Below are 27,574 nucleotides of genomic sequence, written 5' to 3'. Positions count from 1 at the left end.
CCTGTGACCATACGTTCTCATTGTTCAACTCCCAATTATGAATGAGAACATGTGGTGTTTGGTTTTCTGTTCCTGTATTATTTTGCCGAGAATGATGGTTTCTAGCTTCGTTCATGTCTCTGCAAAGGATACAAACTCATTCTTTTTTATAGATGCATAGAATTCCATGGTATATAGGTGCCACAGTTTTTATAATCCAGTCTAACATTGATGGACATTTGGGATGGTTCCAAGTCTTTGCTATTGTGAATAGTGCTGTAATAAACATACTTGTGCATGTGTCTTTATAGTAGAATGATTTATAATCCTCTGGGTACATACCCAGTAATAGGATTGCTGGATCAAATAGTATTTCTAGTTCTAGGTCCTTGGGGAATTGCCACACTGTCTTCCACAATGATTGAACTAATTTGTACTCCCACCGGCAGTATGAAAGTTTTCCTATTTCTCCACATTCTCTCCAGCATCTGCTGTTTCCTGACTTTTTGATGATAACCATTCTAACTGGCATGAGATGGTATCTCATTGTGGTTTTGATTTACATTTCTCTAATGTCCAGTGATGATGAGCTTTTTTTCATATGTTGGTTGGCAGCATAAATGTCTTCTTTTGAGAAGTGTCTGTTCATATCCTTCACCCACTTTTTGATGGGGTTGCTTTTTTTTTCTTGTACATTTATTCCTTGTAGATTCTTGATATTAGCTCTCTGTCAAATGGATAGATTGCAAAAATTTTCTCCCATTCTGTAGGTTGCCTGTTCTCTCTGATGATAGTTTCTTTTGCTGTGCAGAAGAGCTTTAGCTTAATTAGATACTATTTGTCAATTTTGGCTTTTGTTGCAATTGCTTTTGATGTTTTAGTCATGCAGTCTTTGCCCATGCCTATGTCCTGAATGGTATTATCTAGGTTTTCTCCTAGGGTTTTTATGGTTTTAGGTCTTATGTTTAAATATTTAATCCATCTTGAGTTAATTTTTGTATAAGGTGTAAGGAAAAGGTCCAGTGTCAGTTTTCTGCATATGGCTAGCTGTTTTCCCAGCACCCTTTATTAAATAGGGAATCCTTTCCCCATTGCTTGTTTTTGTTGAGTTTGTCAAAGATCAGATGGTTATAGATGTGTGGTGTTATTTCTGAGGCCTCTATTCTGTTCCATTGGTCTGTGTATCCATTTTGGTAACAGCACCTTTTGGTTACTGTGGCCTTGTAGTATAGTTTGAAGTCAGGTAGCATAATGCCTCCAGCTTTGTTATTTTTGCTTAGGATCATCTTAGCTATATGGGCACTTTTTTGGTTCCATATGAAATTTAATGTTGTTTTTTCTAATTCTGTGAAGAAGATCAATGGTAGCTTGATGGGAATAGCATTAAATCTATAAATTACTTTGGGCAATATGGCCATTTTCATGATATTGATTCTTTCTATCCATGAGCATGGAATATTTTTCCATTTGTTTGTGTCCTCTCTTATTTCTTTGAACAGTAGTTTGTAGTTCTCCTTGAAGAGGTCCTTCACATCATTGTAAGTTGTATTCCTAAGTACTTTTTTCTCTTTGTGGCAATTATGAATGGGAGTTTGCTCATGATTTGGCTCTCTGTTTGTCTATTATTGGTGTATAGGAATGCTTGTGATTTTGCACATTGGTTTTGTATCCTGAGACTTTGCTGAAGTTGCTTATCAGCTTAAGGAGTTTTTTTGCTGAGATAATGGGATTTTGTAAATATACAGTCATTTCATCTGCAAAGAGATATGCTTTGACTTCCTTTCTTCCTATTTGAATACCTTTTATTTCTTTCTCTTGCCTAACTGCCCTGTAAAACTTTCAATACTATGTCTAATAGGAATGATGAGAGAGGGCATCCTTGTCTTGTGCTGGTTTCAAAGGGAATGCTTCCAGCTTTTGCCCATTCAGCATGATATTGACTATGTGTTTGTCATAAATAGCTCTTATTATTTTGAGATACATTCTATTAATACCTAGTTTATTGAGAGTTTTTTAGCATGATGGGGTGTTGAATTTTATTGAAGGCCTTTTCTGCATCTATTGAGATAATCATGTGGTTTTTGTCATTGGTTCTGTTTATGTGATGGATTATGTTTCTCGATTGGTGTATGTTGAACCAGACTTGCATCCCAGACATGAAGCTGACTTGATCATGGTGGATAAGCTTTTTGATGTGCTGCTGGATTTGTTTTGCCAGTATGATTTTCTCATCAATGTTCATTAGGGATATTGGCCCCCAATTTTTTTTTTTTTTTTTTTTTTTGTCATTGTGTCTCTGCCAGGTTTTGGTATCAGGATGATGCTGGCCTTATAAAATGAGTTAGTTAAGAGTCCCTCTTTTTCTATTATTTGGAATAGTTTCAGAAGGAATGGCACCATCTTCTCTTTGAAACTCTGGTTCCCCAACCCCTTGCACTTCCTGGGTGAGGTGACACCCAACCCTGCTTCAGCTAGCCCTCCATGGGCTGCACCCACTGTCTAACCAGTCCCAATAAGATGAACCAGGTACCTTATTTGGAAATGCAGTAATCAGCCACCTTCTGCTTTGGTCTTGCTGGGAGCTGCAGACTAGAGCTGTTCTTCTCAGCTGTCTTGTTCAGGATTTTTTATTTTAAAAATAAGGCACATTACAGTATTATAGCTTTAAGTTGATAGAGGATAAATTATTAATTATTTTTTTATTATTGACTTAAATTATCTCAACCATCAATATCTTCTTACTGTTTAAGAAGATATTGGATACCCTTCAATATTACTATGGTTGATTCAGGCTCTTCTTGAGGATTCAGCAGCTAAAACCTGGAGCTGCTACAAGGCTAGGTGATGAAGATTCAGAGATTAAGAGAGAACAAAGATTATTCTGCTTGAAGCTACCTTCTGAGGACTCCTGGGAAGCTCTCCTCCTTCACGCAGAGCCCCAGAAACCATCTTGCTGAATTCTTCTGCCTTTATATATTCCGAAAAGTGTTTTTGCATACCTTCTCTTATTCAGCCTTCCCCAAAGCACTATAAACATCATCTTTACCTTAAAGTCTAAGGATTGAGACCCAGAAGACATTGAATGACCTGCCCAGTATCATCAAGAAAGACACAGAACTGACTTGAAACTTTGTCTTTAGATCCCAAATCCACAATTAGCCTCCTAGACCACAGTTCCATATAATAGGTCTGAATAGTCTCATTTGTTACAACCTCTTGGCTTTGCCATTTGTTCAAATGGAAAAGTACTTGGCTGAATAATAACTAAGTAAAAGGTATGTGTAAGAAAGCAAAAGAAAACATGTTTGTTTTAAGAAATCAATATGCTAGAGTTTGACAAAGTGCTAACTGAATGCTTCTCTTTGGTTATAAGGTATTTGGGTTGGTCTTGAAATAAGAGACAGGGATGACTTTAGCACAAAGGAATTTTTTAAAATTTTCAACTCATTGGCTAAACAAAGCATATTATTTTAATAGGAATAAAGTCCACATGAGTATTGCATACAGATAAGTTTTTCACCAACAAACTGCATTCTCTCCATGCCTTAATGATGTCCTGGACTGGGAATTAAATGACATCCACAGAATATCATGGCAACAGTTAACACTGGGAAGCAAAACCTAACCAAACTATCAACAGCAACAGTCAATTATCCTGTTGTTTGTTCCACATTATCTCAAACATTTATTCTGATTTTAAATATCTTAACTGCCTCCTTTCTTTGATGGAGAAAGTACTCAGTTGTAGAACATTTGGAGCGCTGCATTGACCCTTTCAGGTTGGAGCTATTTAAGTTAAACTGACAAACATAGTCAGTTTCAATCTCTTTCTTTCTTTCTCTCTCTCTCAGTTTCCTTTCTTATACATACACACACACCCTTATACACACTCAAGAACAAATATTGACATATGCTTGATAAATAATTATCAAAGAAGAAAGATTAGTAAGATTGCCGTCTATCTTAGTTATTCTTACCATAGCCACCCAATGAGATCCACATCGACCATGGGCCACCATGCTGATAAGGAAAATACTTTTATATAAGTGACAAAACACCAGAGCAGAGCCATTGTGGGGACATAATAAGCTGATAGTGATCAGCTGGAGACCAGAGACATGTCTTACACTTGCTGTTTATCAACTATACATCTAGCATAGTACATAGCACCTAGAAGATGTCCAATTAGTCTTCCTGACTGATAGAGTGAGAGATCCAGTGTCAACTGCTTTCATTGTCTGACTACTTGTGAAGCAGGAAGGGAGAAATGTTGTGTAGTAAATATGTTTAGAGTAAATGGAAACCAGGAAAAAAGTGAGTATTTTCACTCTTACCTTTCCCTTCAATGTTTTTTCTTTTAGCATATATTAATAATTCTGTTAATCAGTGTTTATATTGGGATATGGTTTATCATGTAATTTATGCCACTGTTATTATTTACCACTGTTTTTTGTATTTCTTTGTGGATAATTATAGCACACTTATAAGTAATACACTACATATCCGTAAGATACTTAAGTGTAAAAGTTATGCATATTCAATATTTAACTTCAAAGTCAGCATCCTATAATATGAGAAATTTTATTAAATGTAATGCTCTAGTCCAGTGACAATAAAACTCATAACATGGAGATGATTCTCCCTCAAAGGCAACTTCCTTTGCCTTCTTAGCAGAAGTGAAAACTTTGACCTAATGAAAATCGTAAAACAAACCCCCACTCACATCCAGTTGCCAACAAGAAGGTCCACAGCCTGAACACAGGAACTGAGCACAGGAAATTCAATATTTGTTTTGCATTATAAGACTATTGGAGCCATAATTTTTTAAAAAATATTTTGATTATTAGAAATTTAAACAATGTTTACATACAAGATACCAGTCCATATGACACTATATACTGGCAGAATGCCAGCCTATACACATGCAGCCTCTATTGTGTGCACAGACGGTGGCCATTGGGCTTTGGCTTTTATAAATTGAATTAACAAACATTTAATGGGAACCAGGTTTAACAGATAGCTTGGCCAGATTGAGGAGGAAGTTTTTTGTTGTTGATATTTTAAAAAATTCCTTCCCACTGACAGCTGTTGATAAAAGCAGACAAATATTAACTCTTCATCTTGTCTACCAACTCATAGCAACACAAATCTCTTGCATCTACTTAATTTTTAAAATTTAATTCATTTATTTATTGTTTTTACAATTTTGGATTCTCCCAGCTATTCATTGCTTCTTACCTTTGAACAATGAGCTCTGATATGGTGGTCACGGGCATTGTGGCTGGGGTTCTTAGGAAGAGGGTGTACAGAATTGAATCTACGAGTGTTGTTTTCCTGCCAGTGGAACACTCTGAAAGACACTGAGAAGAAATTATTAGGTCCGTAAAATGTATATCCTCTTATCACATTACTCTGTGGGATAGACTTTTCCACAGTGGCTTGTGGAATCAAGAGTTCCTGCTCTGTTTTCACTTTCAAGTCCATCAAAGGTACAGAGCAGCCCCAGAACTTTAATGACTACACCAACACTTATAAGGTTCAATTTCTAGTCACTCAATCCCTACCATGGAATTAATTGCCATATATGCATGTGAAATATGAAATTCCACTGTGCTTTATTTACATAACTTTATGGAAAAGTTTGTTTTGGAAAACATTAACTTATATGCTAAATTCAACAATACTTTTCATTATAAAATTTGTGTCTTTATTCTGTATACCTACAGTAATTCTTGAAAAAAATCTTCAAGAATATCACTCCTTCTTACTGGTTTGTGTATATCTTAAATCTTGTGGTAGATTTATAGTTGTCAGTTAAAATAGAGGATAACCAGTTACAACTGAATTTCAGATAAATAGGAATTTTTTAAAAATATAAATGTATCCCTAAAATTACACAGGACATAAATAGTCTTTGTGTATGAAATTCAGATTTAACTGTTCACCTTGTATTTTTATTTGCTTAATCTGGCAAGTCTAAGTAGATTGTAAATGTCTCTAGCCATAAGAGTTTAGGCTTTTCTTTGGCTAATACTTGCCCAGCTTGCATGACACCTTCTAATGACATAAAATCTTACTAGGAATAAAGATTTTTAAGTTTGGTTCAAAGTTCTTTATGTATACTTAATAGATCCAGTATTCTTAGGTACTATTTTAGAAAGTATGGGTTATATTTGATAATATTGAAATTGATTATGGGGTGCTTTTATAAGTCATCTCATTGTTCTTTAGTCAAAAAAGGCAGTGGATTTCAGAAAACAAGGAGCAAGTCGGAAGTCTGGAGACCTGAGTGCTAGTTTTATCTGACTCAAACTATCCCTGAGTCCTTCTGTTACCTGTGGCTGTGAATATGTCGATGACCATGGTAGACTCATTGCCTTAAGGACTCCAATTATTTTTCCCTTCCTGCATTCACATCTTTAACACATAAGGTGGTGGAGCCTATTTCCCTACACTTTTGATGCTGACTGTGGCCATGTGACTAGTTTTGGCCAATGAGATGTTAGCAGATGGGACACATGCAGAGGCTTGAAAACCAACTTCACTTGTATGTTTCTCCTCTCAGCTATGTGCTTCTGCCTTTGCTAGGAGAACATGCCAGGGCTGGTCTGATGGAGGGGTGGAGAGTGAGGTGGGGAACAGCATTTAGGTTCTATGCACTCCTGTCTCTCACCCAAGAGGGAAAATAATCAGATTGACAGATTTTACTTTTCTCCAAGAGTCATTACTCATCTGTTGTGTGTATATTTCGGCAAGGGTTCAAGGAAGCATATCGATGCATGTATGTTGCAGTCTTAGTGCAAATCTGGTCTGGCCCTAGAATTCTGAGCATACCAAGAACCTAAGGGTAAATTTATTTTTCATACTGCATTACCCCTTTGGAACTTAAAGAAAAGGAGGAATATAGGATAAAAAACATTAAAATTACAGGTGCATGCTGAAGGCTGGTTGGTCCATATGGTAAGAGTTTTATGGGCAACTTAAGTGGGACATGTGACAGTGTTTAGGTGTTCATTAGTGTGGGCATGAGATCGGCTGAGGTTGGAAATGAATGCTGAATGGAACTTATTTCACCCAGCTGCATGTCTGAGTTTCTATGACTGTCTGACTTGTTATTTACAGCTAGCAACAGATTAGGAAGATAAGAACATTTTTGTTTGCCATGCTTGATAGAATGTTGTATTAATATCTGAGTTCTACAGGCTATCAACTGAACTTTTTGTTCTGATTTACAGTTAAAATATTTGATTTCCTTCCATTTCTGCCACATTAATTGAAAAGCTAAGATTATTTAGATCAGATCCAGCTGGATTTCTTATACCTCCTCTACTTTGTCAGTAGACTCCTGTGCTACTAGGTTCAATGAGAGAGGAAAGGGATGGAAAGGATTCAGAGTGTCTCACTTCAGGTGTAAGCCTTTATGATGTCTTCATACACTCCTGTACCAGCAAGTAAACTGAAGTTTTACAGAAGGTTATAGCCTGAGCTTAAATAAAACATGCAAAATACTATATACTCAAATTCTCATCAGACTTTGACAAGAGTTCAAGAGTGTATATTCAGAAACCTGTGCAAATAATAATAATAAATTTCATATTAGTAAGCAACTCTAATCTAAATGTTAATAGAATTCTAAATAATAAAAGCAGATGAAAGCAGTGTGCCTTTACTTCAAAGTTTCTAACTTTGGAAGGAATTCCTAGATATAATAGGTATGTGGGAAAAAAAATTATGTTGACAGCACAACAATTCATTCACTTCCTAACATGACTAGTCATGTACTGTACTTTAGTGCAAACAATAAGGTTATTGTTTAGATGGGAAAACAAGCAATTTGTTGGAAGGCGAAAAGGTGAAAATGTTCTGTAACCTGATTTTGTTTTGGCAGGCTGCACATCATTTTTTAGTTTTAAAAGGTGTATTTAATAGATTCCCAATTAAAAATTTGGCCATTTTTGAAAGCCAAGATTTCTTCCAGTTTTCTTACTGCTTTTGTGTGAGATTGTTTTTTTCTCTTTTATTTTTATCTGTCTATATCCAGTGGTCTAACATTCTGATCAAGGGTAGCAGGGTCCCAGATAACACTGTCTGTTCTGCTCCTCTCTAGGGTGCAAGCATCGGATGTTTGTGGCTGGAAGTCCTTCAAAGGTGACAATATGCCAATGAGTTGGTCTGAACCAGGACTAGATGAATGAAGCTATTGGTGAGTTCAATTTATGTTCCAATTGGAGGACTTTGCCACATGCTTTGGGTCACATCCTTTCCTTATTCTGCATCACTTTCTTGACTAATTATGGTCCAATAGGAGGTGGAGTAGGGAGAGGAGAAGAAAGAGCCAGGTACTTTGAGAGAAAGGATAGAAGTTTGGAAGGCCTTGTATAATGTTTGTTCCCAGATTTCTGAGCTCTGCAGAAAGAATTAAGGAGTTCTGTTTAAGTTAATGGTGTTTGGATATTTGCAAGTTGGCTTTGGGGATACTTAATGATCCCCAAATAAATACCATTCATATAATGTTTAGAGTCTATTTTAACAATTTTTTCTTAATTAAAAGGAAGACACCTGGATTTCATTGGAGGTTTTTCTGTTAGTTTCTAAACCTAGGGATCTGTTTCTTTTTTGTGGGGAAAGGGGGTGGCTTTTAGTTTTAAAAAATATCCCATTTGTATTTTCTGTCTGTCTTTCTTTTTTTCATGATCATACCTCACTGCAAACTGAAACTCTTGGGCTAAAGCAACCTTCCCACCTCAGCCTCATGAGTAGCTGGGGCTTTAGACACATGCCACCATGCCCAGATAATTTTTTCATTTTCTGTAGAGACAGGATCTCACCCTGTTGCCCAGACTGGTCTCTAATTCCTGCCCTCAAGCAGTCATCCCACTTCAGCCTCCCAAAGCAGTAGAATTATTGGCGTGAGCCACTATACCTAGTCCTGTATTTTCTCTCCAAGCACATAACCACCTTCCCCTGCCACACACACACACACACACACACATACACACACGCACGCACACTAAGCTCTTCCCAACCTGCTCCTCAATTTCCATCCTTCCATCCTGGTGTGCACACACACACACACACACACACACACACACACACACTAAGCTCTTCCCAATCTGCTCCTCAATTTCCATCCTTCCATCCTGGTGTGAAGTAGCGAAATATCTAAGAAAGATTTAAGGCAAGTTCTTAACTAGTAGGGGCTGGATTTCCAGCTCTTTATATTCTGTCTACAGAAACTACTGTGGGCGCCGTGGTCAGACGAGATACTTCTTCCTACATTTGTTTATAGGTTCCTCCCAAGCATTTGGATTGCTCTGGTTTCCATTTGAGTGTCTGCGGCTGAGAGCAACCATGTGAGCAAAAATAGTCCAGGGGCAAAACAAACTCAGACAGGCCGTAGTGTGCAGGGAACTGCAGCCTGAAATATCTGCATTGTCATCAGTCAGTGCTAAAAGGAGGTCAGTGATGTTTCTGGATTTGAGGCATAAGCAGGATATGGAATCTTGGAAGGTTTTATTCTATTGATATACATGTGATTTGGGGGTTTTTGCTAATAGTTCTTGCTGCTGACTTTGAGTGCCAGAGTAAATAACAGTGGCCAAGGAAAAAAAGCCCTCTGGAGCTCATTTAAAGAAAAAGAAAAGGAGATTTTTCCTGCCAACCTGGGCTTCATCTTTCAACCCACAATTAAGAGAGATTGAGACTGAGACAGATACGCTGCAGTCTGGCGGACAGTTTGTAAAATAGGAGTAGTCATTTTCAATTTAATTTTTGTGTATTAGTCTTGATGACTGACCTGATGATTATCATATTATTGGGTGTTTACTATATGCTCCTCATTAATTATGTCATTTAGTTCTCTCCAACAACACTTATAAGTAAATGCTATTACTGACCCCAGTTTGCAGACAGGAGAACTGATATGCAAGCTATAAGTGGTTTGCCATTGATAATATGGTGAGAATGTAGGGAAAATGAAGATGGATCTGAACTTCAGGAAGGTTGCATCTAAGCAACGTGGCTAGTAGTTAACCTAACATTTTTATTAATCTAGCCTTAATTTCTTAACATACTTTACTTTTTCCCTTTTTCATGAGGCTACTCTGAATATACCTGGGATATAGATTAGAGAGTACAGAGAAATCAATTATTGACATAGCTGTTCAAAGTAAGGTTTGAGGAATATTCGACCATTTCAGTGGTTTCTGACAACATTATCATCAATAAATGCAGATAATCAGGAACTGATTTTATCCTAATTTATATAGCCATCTTACTATTTCTAAGACATATTTCCTTTTAATGTTTTTCCATTCATAAAAGTAGTTACTGGAATTGAGAGAGACGCTATTTTCCAAGGAAATCCACAATCTTTATACCACATTTTTTTGGTATATAAAAACTTGGTACCTTTTTGATCTTAGAAATGGCCTGCAGGTTAAATAACAAGATAAAGATGTAAGGGAGGAAGGATATGCAGCCTAGCATAGTGATGATGATTATTGGCTGTGACGTCACTAACCAAGTCCAAATACTGATATTAACACTAATTTTGGCCTTGAACAAGTTAAGTAGCCCCTTCTTGCCTGTAAAATGAGTGTAATAACAGAGACTACTTCATGGAGTGTTTGAGGTGTATAATGAGCATTTTTAGCATTTTAAATCATGTTTTGTACCAGTACTCAATACAAATTAGATATTTTTACTCATTCTTAAAGGTGTGACACTCAGGTGATACTAAAGTCACCAGGTGTAGATTGTGTGTACTTTTAAACAAAATATTGCAGAGTATTGCTTATCAATGATATAAGATTTTCTGTGTTCCATGCATTTAACTTCATATGTAGATGGCATTACCTTTCTGCAATTAGGCAGTTTGAAAACATAGGTGTCATTTTCAGCATCCCCTTCTTCATCCCTCTGTTGTGACTCTGAAATTACCTCTTTTCTGCTCTCCAAGTTGGAACTACTTGGCACCTATTGCAAGCCAGTCTCCTCATGCGCCCCACCTTCTGCCTCCACATGGATCTGCCCCTCACTCAAAGCCTCCTGGCAGCTGTTCCCTGCGAGATTCCTTTGTCCTCTCAGCTGCCATTTGCAGTTTCTTCAGGTGCCCTAACTCCAGCCACAGCTGTCTCTCCTCACTTTCATGGCCCCTTCATTTCTTAGCAAATTCTTATTTCCCACCTATACTTGAGGTCCTTCAGTCTTTGCATTATCCCCCACTTCCAGAGTTTGCCCCTATCCAGTATATTATTAATAATTTCACATTTCCTTTGCCCTTCACTCAAAGCTTTGGGACAGGTCTAGTTCTCTGAAATCCAGCTTTGCTCAGAGTTATGATCTTTAACCTTGCCAAGATGGGAATATGCAACATTTTCTTTTAGACCACTGTCTTTCATACTTCACTCTTCCAGAGATTTGACTGAAACAAGAGATTCTAGGTTAGTATGTCTGAGATGGGGACTGAAATTCTGGTATTTTTAACAAACTCCCAGGTGATACAGCAGCTGCTGCTTTGAGTAGCAAGGCTATAGATCTCCTACAGTACCTCTTAATGTTTCTGTCTGCCTTTCACCCTCATTCCTCCATCAGCTCTGCTGCCAGAGCTGTTCCCTTAAATAATTCTGCTTAGTTATTGTTAATGGCTCCTCATGGCTTATAGAAACAATCCAAACACATGTGCAGAGCATTCAAGGAACTCTACTTGAAATCCTACTGAATATTCAAGGACCAGCTAAGTATTAATAACAGCTCCTCCAAAACTGACCTCTACTCTTTGTCAGCTTTCATTATCCCTCTGCACACAGGTTTCTGCTTTGCATCTCTGTTTTGTCCTTTCATTCCTTTACATTAATAGACGCTAGGTGTTTATTCATCCCTCCCTTCTGAAGAGCTTATTGAGCATTCCCCTCAGTCCCAGCCTAAGCCAAGAGCTGGGGGTATAGCCAGCACTCACTAAGTGCCTGTTCACATGAATTCTGTTAGACTTAGAGTAACCTGGGCAAGGCCACATGGGTTGATCCAGAAATGCAGTTCAGGCAAATGGTCATAATGAAAGGTTTTGTTATAAACCAATTAAAAAAAAAAACTGGGGAAGAGGTCAGTTGTAAATAATAGAGCTATGCATACCAGATGTAGAACTGAGAGGAAAAAGCACTAAGCCTCAACATTGAAAATTTTAAGCACTGATTGAAAATGACTACAGATGGTATTGCTTGAAAAGCGTTGTTTCTATGACAACATGGATCTGAGAGAAATGTATCATTAATATCTGGGTGTTAGATTTGAGGGTTGGTAGGACAGTGTTGATTCTGTCTTTATGGTTTTATGAGGATGTTTACCCAAGATTTTGAATCCCTTTCTTTTTCTTGTCTTTGATAAATTCTTAGAACTCAATGGTCAATAATTCACTACTTTAAGGATGAGTAAGGATTCATTTTTCCCCATTATAAGCTGCTTTAATTACAATTTTTAAAGCATTACTTATTTGTATACTAGGAAAAAGTGAACAGCTTTTACAAATGGGTTTAGTTATTACTATAAATCTGAACTACTGAGTCACTGGTTCAGACTCATTCTCTGTGATTAATTTATAACCCCAGCAGCCAATGCCTACTTTAGGAAATTAGGATTCAAACAAGCTTTCCATTCTCAATGTTCTATAGATAAATTGACCAGAAGCTGCAAAGATTTCTTTAACTCAGGCCTTGCATGGGGGCTGTTGTATAGGCAAACAGTGACTCCCAAGATCCTGTTTATTAATATTTGTTCAGCCCCTAAATAGTGTGTGATCTTAGACTGTCCACCTTATTTCCCTAAACTTCAGTTTCCTTGCTTACAATAGGCTAGATCTGGAGGAAAGTCATTCAATCAGAAGTATTTATGAGACATTGGTAGGCCGGGGTGTGTGTGTGTGTGTGTGTGTGTGTGTGTGTGTGTGTCTGTCTGTCTGTCTGTCTGTCTGTCTGTCTGTCTGTGTGTCTGTGTTTAGAGCCCTGTACTCCAGGAACTCATAAGATACGTATATATATCAAGAGTAGATGAGAGATAGAATGAAATGGGAATTTGTGAGCCTGGAAGACAAGATTTTCCTAGATCCATGAGCTCTGTGTTCATATCATCTTGATTTTTTTTTTCTTTTTTTGGAAACAGGGTGTCATTCTGTCACCAAGGCTAGAGTGCAGTGGTGCAGTCTTGGCTCACTGCAACCTCTGCCTCTCGGGTTCAAGTGATTATCCTGCCTCAGTCTCCTGAGCAGCTGAGATTACAGGTGTGCACCAACATGCCAGCTAACTTTTTGTATGTTTAGTAGAGATGGAGTTTCATCATGTTGGCCAGGCTGGTCTCAAACTCCTGACCTCGAGTGGTTCGTCTACCTTGGCCTCCCAAAAAACTGGAATTACAGGTGTGAGCCACCACACCCAGCATCTTTCTTGTCCTGTGCTTTGGTGCCTTCTGCCTATGCATTAAGTGTGACTCTTCTCTCTCTGCAACTCTCCCTTTTGCTTGTCTACCTTTTCTGCCTATCCTTTAAGATTTAACTCAGGAGTTAATTCACATAACTAGGTCTGAACATCCATAGCCCTTGTCTTTGAATTACATCTCAGCCCCATGTTATGGTATCCAGTTATTTATCTGTCATCTCACTAGATATAAACTTGTAGGACAGGTTCTTTTTAAAAATCTGTGATAGTAATAACTACTGCATAGTAGAGACATATGAATTAATTAGTTAATAAATTAACTAATGTCAATAGTTAGTTAATTCTTGTTATTATTTTTTTTGAGATGGAGTTTTTCTCTTGTTGCCCAGGGTAGAGTGCAGTGGTGCTGTTTCAGCTCATTGTAACCTCCACCTGCCAGGTTCAAGCAATTCTCCTGTCTCAGCCTCCCGAGTAGCTAGGGTTACAGACATGCACCATCATGCCTGGCTAATTTTTTTGTATTTTTAGTAGAGACAGGGTTTCACCATGTTGGTCAGGCTGGTCTTGAACTCCAGACCTCAGGTGATCCACCCTCCTCAGCCTCCCAAAGTTCTGGGATTACAAGCATGAGCCACAGAACCTGACCCAAATAATTAGTTAATTACTGATGCTTGATAATGTCAGTATTTTACATCTCTCAAAATATATCTCTTTGCAGTTCTTAGGTCCTTGTTTACAGAGTTCAAATGATTTTACAGTGATGTGCATCATATAAGGTAGAAAGTGACAGTAGAATTGTTCTGTTTTGTAACAAAAATTCAAATAAGATGAGTTTTGGTTTGACACTTTATTCTTATTTCATTTATGCAGTGTTCCCCTTGCTTCCCAGCCATCTGTGACTTTGGATCCAGAGCCTTGACTGAGTCTCTGAGTCCTATTTGACCCTTCATATATCCAACTTTGTTTTTCTATCTTTTTAATGTATGTATAATCTTTACCAATGCTGCTTCACCTCCCCTAACCCCCAAAACATGTATAGTTTAATTGCTCTTTAAGAAATTTACAGCACCCATGAATATAAAACTAATTGTTTATTGGCTGGATGTATGTAGCCATTAAAGTGGACAATATGCCAACCTGTGATATGTAATCAATGACACTTTGAGAAAGAATAGACACTCTGGTTTGGTGTAGTTAAGACAACCATTTGCTAGTTACTGCTTTATTTACTAAATCTCCACATACCTGAAGGATCGTGGAGAAGTTGGTAAGAGCCATGTCACAAAGATGTAATGGACCAGACTTTCCAGCCAGGGCTATATCAGAATCACCTGTGGGCTTCTAAAGCATCAGATGCCCAGACCCTTGTCCTAGAGAATCTGACTTGGGAGGTCTGGGGTGGAGCCATAGCATCATTGTGCTTAAAACCTCTACAGACTGCACAGAAAAAGAGTCCGTGTTGGGAAGCTGTGTAATAAACTGAAGACAATTAGGAGAGATTTGTCCCACGGACTTTGTGACTCCCTCAAGGAATGGACAAAAGTTATTGCTTTTGAAAAAGTGACCCTGAGGGCCTCCATTGTCTTTGTTTCTGAGAATATATTTTGATTTTAAAGCTATTTGTGTGAGCTAACCAGTTTCCATGAGCACAAAACAATGCATTAGTTAAAGTCAGCCATTAAGTTGAAGTAGAAATGCCAGAGTCTGTGGACTTGCTGATTGTTGACAGATTGGAGCAGAGGAAGTAGAGCCAGTTCACAGCCTGTACATTATACCAACAGGGGTAAATGAGTTGATCTTTAAAAATTCTGTAGCAGACAATTTAAATGTATTCATGGACTTTCTTAGAAAACAAGGAGGCTGTGTGGTCTCCAGAAAAAGAAATCAGAACCTTGGACCTCCTCCCAGGGCTGCTGCAAACCACACATGTGACCTTGGGCCAATTATTTAACCTCTTGAGGTCAGTTTTCTTATCTGTAAAATGCATGGACTGTATTAATTATTCTCCAAGTCTACGCTCAATATAAAATTCTATAATTTAATATAATCTAAAGAATTTTCTCATATTTCTAAAACACCTAACAAGGTAAAGTTCTCCCTGAAAACAAAAGGAAAAACCAAAAAACTCTTGGTGTTATATTTTCTCCTGAATTTCATGAATCAAGATAATTAATTTATGTTGGTTCACCAGCGCATCTCAATGTGGACTGAAAGAGAGTTCCTGCTAATACTCCACACTTAGTTTAATTTCTCAGCATTTCAGTAGCAACGTCCATGAAAGAAATATAAATCTGAGTGATCCCAAATAATACATCATTCGTTCAGTTGAGTAAGCTGAATCTCTTAAATCTTTTTCTAAAGAATAATATGCAGAGAGGTACATACATTTTACCTATACAGTTTGGTGATTTTTTTCCAAAGTGAGTGTGTCCATGTAACCAGCACTCAAATCAATAAACAGAACATTAAAGATGCCCTTGGTGCCACCTAGCATGTTCCCTTCCAGTGACCATCTCCCACGCTCTTAAGGGTAAACTCCATTATCCTGACTTGCAATATTATATACTACACTTTGCTTATGTTTATGTTTATTTGCATCTATCTTATATCAATATTATGTTTTGAAATTCATTCATATGGTAATATGTAATAGAGATTGTTCATTCTTAGTTCTGTATAGTACTTCATTGTATGTGTATGGCAGAATTTAATGTTAATTAGCATTTGTGCATTTTTGTAGTTTCCAGTTTGAGGCTTTTACAAATCATGCTGCTATGAACACTTGCATGTCTTTTGCTAACACATATCTGCGTTTCTGCTGGGTGTATTCCTAAGAGAGAAATTGCTTGGTCATCAGGTACCACCACACACTGTTCTTTGATTGCTTTGTAAGAACTGGCATGTTGTTCTGTGCTGAGGCCCCAGATATGTTCTCGCCTTCAGGGTCCAAACCATTGCTTCTTGGGTTAGAAATGCATGGAAGAAACATGCACGTCTATCTGAACTACAAATAAACTTTCCGCTTAAGTCCACTTAGGCTAATGTTGAAACATTTGTTTATTCAACACAAACCACATGGTGGTGGAAGGAGAGAGACCCTCATTCTACCACGTAAGTAGCAGTAGGAGCTGTACTGTCACAATGAATTTTAAAAAGAATACCCCTTTAAAAGAAAAAAAAAAAAACAGGAAAGAAAGAAAAACATGTTCTGCTAATAGTCCCATTTAAAGTCATCTGGGGAATATTAGGCATGGCGGGACTGCACTTTGTTTTGCTTTGTTTTTAGTTTAACTGAGGTTGCAGACAATACACTCAGGACCTGGAACAAGGACCCTCCTGCCCCACATCAATCCCTTCAATTGATCCTGAGATTTGGTATATAAAAAGTGTTACGGTTTTTTTCTTCCAAGCCTTCGTGAAGGATCCAATTTTAGGCCTCTTAGACAGTCACCTGCTCGCTATTTCCACTGTGCAAGGGTGGGGAAGTTTGGCCCTAAGGACACTTCTAATGTTTTTGTGCTACTATTATTGGAGATTTCTTTCTGCCGGAGGTCACGTCCACCTCATCAGTTAGTGGCCTACTGACCCTTCAATAAATGGGGTCACTTTAGGTGATGTATTTGGCTTAGATTCATAGCAGATCCTGAGAAAGTCTGCGGGTGAGTGAATGGGTATCTTCAGGAAGTTGGAAAGACCTCACTTATCTTCATCAGACACTTGACCAAGGTCTGGGAAGGACTAAGTAAGTCATAATGCCTTTTCCTGTGGGCTAATGAAGAAGGCCCACTCCTGTCATACATGTGGGGTCTTGGATGAGCTTCTTTGGAAGCAGAGCCTGAGACAGAGTTAGGTGGATATGATTTAGTGAGGATGTGCTTTTGTAAGAAGGTGATGAGTGAAACAGGGTAAGGCAGTGGAAGATACCAAACGTGTCATTTTGCCTGCTCCTATAGCAGAAGGAGGAGCTCTAGAATATAAATCACATGACCTAGAGGCTTAGGGGCTAGCATTCTGTACCCCCTTGTCATTCATGTCAATTCATCATCAATTGTAATGTAGGCTACCAGAGAACAGGGTGTGTGCAGTCTCTTAGGCAAGGATACTCCCTTTTGGCCAAGGATAGTTCTTCAGAGAAGCAGGCAGCTGAGAGCCATTAGTAGCCAGTAGGAGCAGGGGAATGGACACATGAATCAGGAAAGGGAATCCAAGTGGGGATTGTAACAGCATCTGCTACATACAAAACTTGTGATTCTTAGAGACCTTACTCCAGGGGGTGTGAGTAGGAGGATCATTTCTTTCTAAACATTTGGTTGGCCTTTAAAGTGGCATCTTCTGCTTGCCAGTAGATATCTGGCCAATTTTTATCAAACTTGTTCTGGAAAAAAACCTGTCCCTTCTCCCCCAGCTCCCAGTTTCACGAACTCTGTGCTCTTTTCCTGATTCCTAACATCTCTGACCTCTTATATAGCCTGCTGCAAATCTACCGTTCCACTCACAATCTGGCAAAATATCTTACTTCCTCTCTGAAATCCCAAGTATATCTGTCATCTGCAGCCACATTTTTCTTCTTCTTCTATGGCAGTTAGCTCCTGACACGCAGTCTAACATTTAATTGCTGATGCTGTTCACTTTTGGAATATATTGTCTTACGGTTGTACATAGACTATAAGACTACTTTAGGTAGGGATTTTCCAAACCATGAGACCATGGGGTAAAGAATTAAGTGTTAAGGATGTGATTTCAGGAATTATCGGTAAAAAAAAAAATGTTCAACACTCTTATACTGTTGGTGGGAGTGTAAATTAGTTCAACCGTTGTGGAAGACAGTGTGATGATTCCTTAAGGACCTAGAAATAGAAATTCCATTTGACCCAGCAATCCCATTACTGGGTATATATCCAAAGGATTATAAATCGTTATACTATAAGGACACATGCACATGAATGTTCATTGCAGCACTGTTTACAATAGCAAAGACCTGGAACCAACCTAAATGCCCATTGATGATAGACTGGACAGGGAAAATGTGGTACATATACACCATGGAATATTATGTAGCCATCAAAAACGATGAGTTCATGTCCTTTGTAGGGACATGGATGAACCTGGAAACCATCATTCTCAGTAAACGGATACAAGAGCAGAAAATCAAACACCACATGTTCCCACTCATAGGCGGGTGTTGAACAATGAGAACACATGGACACAGGGAGGGGAGCATTACACACTAGGGTCTGTTGTGGGGAATGGGGGACAGATGGGGGTAGAGATAGCATGGGGAGAAATGGGGGGGTGGGGAGGTGGGGAGAGAGAGCATGGGGAGAAATGCCAGATATAGGTGAAGGAGAGGAAGGCAGCGAATCACACTGCCATGTGTGTACCTATGCAACAATCTTGCATGTTCTTCACATGTACCCCAAAACCTAAAATGCAATAAAAAAAGTTCAAGTGAGACTGGGGAGGGGAGACAAGCAATTCAAAATACATTGCCAAGGTTACCACTATCAATGATTGACACATAATTCCACCAAGGACCTGTGGAATAATCTTCAGTGCATATCTTGAAATTGTACCACTTAAGGGGCGAGGCACAATTCTAGATGCTTGAGATACATCATTGAACAAACATCTATTTTCTTTCAGTGGGCTTACACTGTAGATAGGGGAATAGCATCATTCAATAAGCAAAATAAATGAGTAATAAATATAGTATATGAGAAGTTGTTGTATTATGGGGAAAATTAGGATGGAACAGGGGCATAATGAACATAGGTGAGTGAGTAAATAAGATGGCCATTCTAGGCAACAATGACAAAGTACTATTAAACAAAGAAGTGAAAGAAGAGGTTTGCCCATCTTTTTCCCCCATTAACTGGAAGCTACATTATTTCCTTTTCTTTGAAATATTTCACACCTTTTCTTTTATGTCTTCTGGTTCCTGAAATTAACCACCAAACCTCCCTTTACCTGAGTGCTCTAAGGCCATTATTACCCATTTCCTTTCACATGTAATAAGTTTGACTCTCATGACTTTTGCCTGGCTTCTCCTAACACAAATATAACTTCACAGAAGCAAAGCCAATTCCCAAACACTCCACATTTCCCCTACTTTTAGAGTCAATCTTATTACTACTTTTGACATACTTAATATGTCTCTTTGGATGTTAACCTTGTTTTCTTTCCTTTGCTTTGCTTAGACTGTCTCCTTTTAGGAACCGAATTTCTCCTTCCTCATTTTCTATTCCCCTTCCTTGTCTGCCCACTCATCCCCTATGTAAAAGCCACCCACAGAGGTAAAAACATAAGTCTACACAGTTCAAATGCTTAATTTAGCTGATTCCGTGTGCTTTGATGCACACGGGACCAAATGACCCAGTGCTACTTATGACTTCTTTCCAATCTAAATTACTGCTTCTCCAAGGAACATTTCTAAAACACGATCACAGTTTGTTCTCATGCTTTTTGGGGGGGGTGCAGTGGGTACATCTCTAATGAATCTGAGAAAGGCAAAGATTGCACTTTTCCAGAATAACCCAAATGAAATGTCTTTTCCTGCCTAATCATGTTCCGTTAGCCTGTGATGAGATGCTACAGACATTTGGTTTCTTCTTGTGGGATCTCTGCCCAGTATATTGCTTTATTCAATCTTATATTTATCCTCTCTGGTCTTCAACAGATATGTTGTACATTTATAGATAATGAGGAATTCATTATTTCAGAACCAAAATATGGGAAATTTCTCTGAATTCATAACAAGTTGTTTTGCTTGTAAAAACAATGGAGTAAAACTACTTTTGCCTCCTCCTGCTTTCCAGACATATTTAGGACCAAGAACAAGTTTTGTTACATTTGCAGCTCATTGGAGCTTTACTTTATGATTTAAGTTAAATGTAAGTGAATTTATTTTTCTAAGATCCAGAAGTAATTTGTGTTATATAATTTTTGTAAAAGCTGCATATACATTAGGTTAGGATAAATCAAATCCTATTTTAAATGTACAAAAATGTCTCAATGTACAGGAAATTTATCATGTCTACAAATAATTCTTTTAAAAATTAATATTCAGCTTCTCTATGGTCAAATATTTCAAATTGTTTCCTCCTCCTTCTTTTTTCTTTTTTGTAAGATAGGGACTTGCTCTGTGCTCAGGCTGGAGTTCACTGGCATGATCATGGCTTACTGCAGCCTCAAGTCCTAGGCTCAAGTCATCTTTCTGCCTCAGCCTCCTCAGTAGCTAGGACTACGTTAATGCACTGCCCAGTTATTTTATTTGTTTGTTTGTTTTTGTAGAGACAGAGTTTCACTATGTTTTCTAGGCTTGTTTTGTTCTTATTTGATTTCAAATTAGGTAGCCTAAAACTGAGATGAGACCACTAATATATTTTCTTTTCATTTTGACATATTTATAAGTAATTTATACAGTTCATTAGAATGTATAACTTTGAATTATTTTTATGTTCTTTATCCTTAGATTGTCCTGAAAATTTTATGACCTCTCCGGTGAATTTCAGGACTTACCAATTCTGTGGTGTGGCAAGGAGTGAAGTTTGGCCACAGAGGTGGTTCAAACCACATGAAGAATGTGCATCAACCCAAACACCTCTAACCAGACATGTTCACGTGTCAGGACACTGAGTCCAGACTTGGACTCTGTTAAATATTGAGTGCACCAGCTTAACTGGTTTAGGCTAACTCTCCCCTTAAGATTTCTACTGCAGCTGGAAAGATTCACAAAGAAACAATAAAGGTTTTTGGTTATTGTTTGGCCTTAAAATCAGAAAATACTGAGATTGCTTTTTCTTTTTGTTTCTCCTTTTTTTAATTGTTCTTAGAAGAGCTTGTTGATATATTTCATAAACTCTTTTCCTGCTACCCAGGCTAACCCAAACAACAAACTCCAGGGGAAATTAAAAAGGCCTGAATCCCATTTTAAACTACCTGATGCTGACGTTTTTGTTACAAAACAATTGGTGATCTGTATTTTTGTCTCTGGATTTGGGAAGCCTGGGCTCACCAAGTGGTCGTTAATTGATATTAGAGTTACATTCTTATCTACGAAGGGATGTGAACTAGAGAACAAACTGGACCAATGATTAAGAATTATTTGCTTTAATTTAAATCAGACAACCTCCTAGAATTTTGAGTATGAATCTACATCAGAGCCTTAAAGGTTTATAATGCTAGTATTAGAGGTGCATCTTTTTCTTTGACTGCATTGACAAAATTATAAGTTCAAATACAGAGAAATGGACAATTCTAAAACTATAGCAATAGTTATTGTTAGTAGTCAATCAAGATCATCCTGATATTTATGGCTGCCTGTGCTCCCTGGCTCCTGAGCACTTCTGCTTTAGCAGACACAACTTAAGAAATTAATCAATAGGTTAGGATTTTTCTATGTGTTTCTCTCACTGGGTAACTGGTAATAAGAAATGGACATTCTTGAATCTCCTTGGGGCTTGTCTTTCTCTATTTGTGAAACAGGACAAATACAATTTGCATTTGTCTCTAAAGCAACGATTAAACAAAATGAAAATGAATTGGCTATTGTACAAAGAACATCTCTCAGTTTAAAATGTCTTTATTAGCAAGGCTATTTTGAGGGTTAAAAAAAAACCATTATGATGCTGAGAAATCCAAGGTCCTTGGTTCAAATCCCTGGCCCATTGCATCTTTTTATTATTCATTCCAATTATCTGTGCAAGGACTTTCTTATCTCAGAACCTCCTCCGTTGTGCACTGAAGTGACTGAAATCTACTTTTATCTCACATTTGTGAGAATCAAATAAAAAATATGGATAGAACCATGTTATAAAAGGTAATGACCCCACTTACATAAACCATTGTTGCTGTTACTTTTGCTGTTTTTGTTGATATAATTATTATTATTGCTGAAAAATAAAATAGTGAAGTCATCCTGGACCTGGAAGTTTGGGAGATACTTTGCATTCATCTGAGGAGGACATAGCAACAGTGTTCAGGTAAAAAATAGTTACAACTGCATAAAAATACCTCTTTAAATATTAATTTTTAAATTTCTATTATTTATCTTTTATCACATCTCTCTGGAATGGTTGTACTTATTAAACAAATAAGTAAGTGAATGAATGATTCTATATGCTGCTTAAATGTTTTTAATTACTCTATTATTTTGATCAGTGTTTTGTCTACATTCACTTAACCTGTATACATTTACCTGTATAAAATTGTTGCTTGATGGTATTCCCAGCTGACTGGATAAAATGAAAAAGACAAACAATATCAAGTATTGATGAGCCTTCCAAGCTATTACATGCTGTTGGTGGAATGTAAATTGATACAAATACTTTGAGTGTTTGTATCAATACAAATTCAGGAGTGTTTACTATGGGTGAACATAAAAATTTTCCCAAGAAGTAGTAATTCTACTACTAGGATTAAACATTCCCTCAGAAATGCATAAATTTGTACACCATACAAGAATGTTCATAGAAGATTTATTCCCGATAGCTAGAAACCTGACGCTACTCTGACACCTTTCAACAGTTTCATGGATAAAGAAGTTGTAGGCTAGGTGCAGTGACTCATGCCTGTAATCCCAGCACTTTGGGAGGCTGAGGCAGGCGGATCACAAGGTTAGGAGATCAAGACCATCCAGGCCAACATGGTGAAACCCATCTCTACTAAAAATACAGAAAACTTAGCTGGGCATGGCAGCACATGCCTGTAGTCCCTGCTACTCAGGAGACTGAGGCAGGAGAATTGCTTGAACCCAGGAGGCAGAGATTCCAGTGAACCGAGATCACACCACTACACTACAGCCTGGGTGACAGTGCCAGACTCTGTCTCAAAACAAAAAAAAGAAAAAAGAAATTGTGGTATATTCATACAATAATAAACTATATAGTGATGACACTGAATGTATTACAACTGTGTAGCAACATGTATGAATTTCACAAATAATGTTGAGCAGAAGTACCCAGACATAGGAATATATAACATATGATTCCATTTGCATGAAATTCAAAAGCAGGCAAAATGACCGTGTGGTACGAGAATTCAGGGCTGTGGTTACCTTTGGGTACCTGGGTTGTGATATTGACTTGAAGCCATCATAACCATAACCTTCGGGACACTGGCAACTCTGTCTTGATTGGAGTGCTGGCAGCTTATGAACACAAGCTCTGTGTGTGAGAGTTCTCCAAGTTTTATGCTTAACGTGCATGACTTGTTTGGGACCCTGATCTCAAGACTCTAAGAATGACTATGACTAGTTAACCAGTTTGGTGAAACGTTTTTAAACTTAAGGAAAATTTATTTCCTTTGTTTTCAGAATTAGATTGGCAGTTTGGTGACTTATTGCTGAAAGGACTACTCTATACTGTTAGTCTGTTTGTCTTCAGGGCAAACTGGAGTTAGAAGCCACTAGACAAATGGTGATGATGACATCTAAACTTTAGAGGCAGAGCCATGTAGGTCCTGAGTTAGGTGATATGTCTGATATAACTCAGTTAACTGAGCCAAGGCCAGCTCTATGGCCATGCATGGCTCGTGTTCCTTGTGACAGGCAAGTACTCTGTCTATGAAGCCAGGATGGAGGTTATTTCTCATGCAGTTATGTGGGAACAAAAAGCTGGTATGACTTAGCCCAGGGGCTCCAGAAACTTACATCATGGAAATCCATTGACAAAGTCTTTGCTACTCTAAAACGCCCCCTCCCCCAAATGAAAGTGACTAGAAGTGTCATACTGCCTCTGTCCAAAGTGGTATAAGATGCACCAGCTTGACTTAGAGGTGGAAGCAGAAGTCAAGCATGACTGTATCTGCACTAACTTCAGTTCTACCACTTAAATACCTGACTGGTGGCTGGTATTTGTTATTTCTGTGGGACCTAACAGCTGCACCATAAGGCAAGATTTATCTCAACTTCTGGGCCATGCCCTAGCCAATTTGACATGGAAATTGATTGCCTCTGTGCAGTTGATGCCCACACTTCTTGGCTTAGTGACAGGGTTGACTCACATCATGGCCTGCAAAACTCCTTGTGCAAAGAGCACTCCAGTAACCCTGTTGACCTGGAGCCTGTTTCTACCAGCTGGTAATTTTGCTCAAGTGCTTTCAGAGGCTTAAATGGCCTAATAAGTTGGTTTTTGTATAGAAAAGTAGTGCAAAAATCTAGAAAACAACTTGTTCTCACAAATCATGTTTCAAGGAGCTATTTTTATTCCAAGATATGAGAAGCAGTCATTCTGACATGTTTTATTGTCTGGTGTCTAGAAAGCAAGAACTAAAAAACTTTAATGCTATTTATTTGGAAACCATCCTGATCAATACTTGGCATTTTATAGATGAAGGAACTAAGACCAAGACACTTGCTCTGTCACTTTCTCCATCACTATGCACTCTCAAATGGTGCTTGTCCTTGTTTTATTTTCCTGCCCCTCTTTTCCTGTTCTTACTCCCCTCTGTATTTCCCTTGCCACTCTCCACTTCATAGCCAAAGAGACAAAAAAAGAGTGTAATGTAAATGTGGAGGGTTTACATATAATTTTCTTCTATGATGTCTTTTAATCAGCGTCTCTTTCAACTTGTTCTATTCTCAGTTTATCATCTCATTTTTTTTTTAATTTGGACACTTTCAATATGGTTTTCTCATTAAGAGACACAAAGGTTTCAATAGCCAGTGGGGATTTTTAGGATTTCACTGCTCATATTTTTGGCTTTTTAGTCTAGAAAAGAAAACAATGCAGAAAGTGCCCAAATCAGCAGTATAAGCTCTTGTTGCAAAATTATACCCATATTCAAATTACAATGTTAGTAGTCAGATTCTTTTTCTTTTAGAAAAGACATTGTTGACAATAGTTTTCAGTGACAGCAAAGAGTCATTTATGTGTAACAGAAACCATAACCTAAAAGAAAAAAGCCTTGAGAAATACACACTTACTTTAAAATATCTTTTTATGTTAATTGTCCTAGTGCCAAGCTGGTAGATTTAAGCTAAATTACTTCAGAAAGCATTCCGAGGCACAAATGTAGCTAAGGAACTCTTTTACACTTTGTAAATTTTGCTGGAGGACAAAAAGTGGAAGTGGAAATAAATTGAATTTAAACTCACACCTAAATAATGGTACAGTCATACCTTGTATGTGTGTCTGTGTGTGTCAAACTTAAATACAGCTTATTTAGATCCACAGAACACGCAAGAGAAAATATTCTGAATTTCAGAACTGACTAGAGGCAGAATGAACTTTAAATCTGGCATGCTACATTCTATAGTGTCTCTATCTGATGAATTTGCAAACCTTCAGTGGGGGGAAAAAAACCTGTGTATTATTCCATTCATATAGCTTTAGGGTATCAAGTTTTTAAGTACTGTAATTGTTTAACCTCTATGGAAAAGAGGATGGTTTTAATTCTTTCCAAAGCTGTAGTTTGTGCAGCTGTGGACACTCCTTCAATATTTTAGGAGAAGGGACTAGGTATATTTAAAATAATACCATATTCTTACTCACTTTTTCAGCCAAATTTGGTGGTTTTCCAAAGTGCCATATGAAGCCACATGAGATTTCTCTTGATGAGCTAAAATCTGGCATCCCGTCAAGATGATGATGTTTACACATTCAATCAGCATTTACTTTATGAAGGCAGAAGGAAAGTATTCAATTATTTTTTTAACTTTATGTTTAACCTAAATTCATAATTTCTTACACATATGTTTTCTGAAATGAACAATTTCTTTTTTTTTTTTTTTTTTGAGACAGAGTCTCACTCTGTCACCCAGGCTAGAGTATGGAGGCATGATCTCAGCTCACTGCAACCTCCACCTCCCTGGTTCAAGCAGTTCCCCTGCCTCAGCCTCCCAAGTAGCTGGGATAATGGCTGCACACTACCTCGCCCAGCTAATTTTTTTTGTAATTTTAGTTGAGACAGGGTTTCACCATGGTGGCCAGACTGGTCTCAAACTCCTGACCTCAGGTAATCCACCCACCTTGGCCTCCCAAAGTGCTGGGATTACAGGCATGAGCCACCATGCCCAGCCCAAACAATGTTAGTAAGTGGCATATCAAACCATTTACATTTAGAAAATAAATGCCAAATGCCAGGTGAACAGCCTTTTGCCATGTGTCATTCAGTTTTAGAATTTCTGGACACTTTAATTCTATTTCTGGTGACACTCAGCTGCTTCAGATTGTACCATGAAACCTACACTTTAGATGGAGCAGAAATTTTCAATAGTGCTAAGGCATGTGAGCAAGAAGTGCTTTTAAAATTTCCACTGAAGGCATTCTCTACTCTGGGGGCTAAGGAATATTTTACATTTTTCCAGTTATGGAAGGACTCTTAAGTTGAAATCTAAGTGAACTGGTACCATTAATCCAATTTATCACTGTGATAATTTAATATACTTTATGGATTGGTGATCAGGGCAGCCTACCCATTCTTTCTTCTTTAACCTAGCTTAGTTTCCTCATAGAAGAGATATTTTAAATGTAATAAGCCTTGACTCTTGCCTAGTGAGTTTTTTTCTTCCATTATTCTTTATACTGGAAGAGTAGCTGGCTTCAAAGACTTAAGTTTCCCAACTCTCATAGCTGATGTTTTCAGGGCTTCTCCCACATTCTTGGTCTTTGCCATTTCAGCACAGGTTTGCCAGAGTCCTAACTGCCAGAGAGTTTGCTCCTTTGCCTGAAAACTTTCCCTGGATCCCAAAGCCTGTTTGCCCATGCAAGAGGCAGGCTGGTAGTCCCAGGAAATTAATAATCCTTTGGAGTAGTCTTAAGCCAATGACCAAAGAAGTCAATGTATAAATACCCAGCTCTCTCTCCCCTTGGGGAAGCTAATCTGGAAGCATGTGTTGTACAGGCTCCCAGAGTTCCCCAATAAGATGGAGCTCCAGTTGTCTACAGTGATAACTTGCTTGACAAAGCACCCCTATTGGTTATCTTCCCTTGCTAGTCTGACTGCCCACCTCCCCTACTAGTATTTCCTAAAATCACCTCCAAAACAATTTCTTCCCGAATCTTTGTCTCAAGGTCTACATCTGTGTCTACATCTGGGGAAGTTCTGGATAATTTGTAATAGAAACACCTTTGGCTTGACTATTTCCCCTAAAAAACTAAATAAGCCACTTCTCATCCCCAATTATTCAGGGGCTATGTCTCCACTCTAAGACATATTTTCTAGGGTTT

At 38.0% G+C, this 27,574-nt stretch overlaps 1 long non-coding RNA gene across 2 annotated transcripts in view; it reads left to right on the top strand.

Moving 5' to 3' along the window:
• Nucleotides 1-27,574, top strand: part of LOC141585679 (uncharacterized) — a 378,650-nt gene that overhangs the window by 334,992 nt on the left and 16,084 nt on the right. For both annotated transcript variants that reach the window (XR_012519301.1, XR_012519300.1), the window contains one exon: nt 8,087-8,182. This is a non-coding gene — a long non-coding RNA (uncharacterized LOC141585679). The remainder of the gene's footprint in view (nt 1-8,086; nt 8,183-27,574) is intronic.

This window comes from Saimiri boliviensis, chromosome 9, assembly GCF_048565385.1.
Source record: "Saimiri boliviensis isolate mSaiBol1 chromosome 9, mSaiBol1.pri, whole genome shotgun sequence".
Lineage (NCBI taxonomy): Eukaryota > Metazoa > Chordata > Mammalia > Primates > Cebidae > Saimiri > Saimiri boliviensis.
The sequence above is the reverse complement of the archived record's forward strand: the minus strand, read 5'-3'. Positions and strand labels throughout refer to the sequence as shown.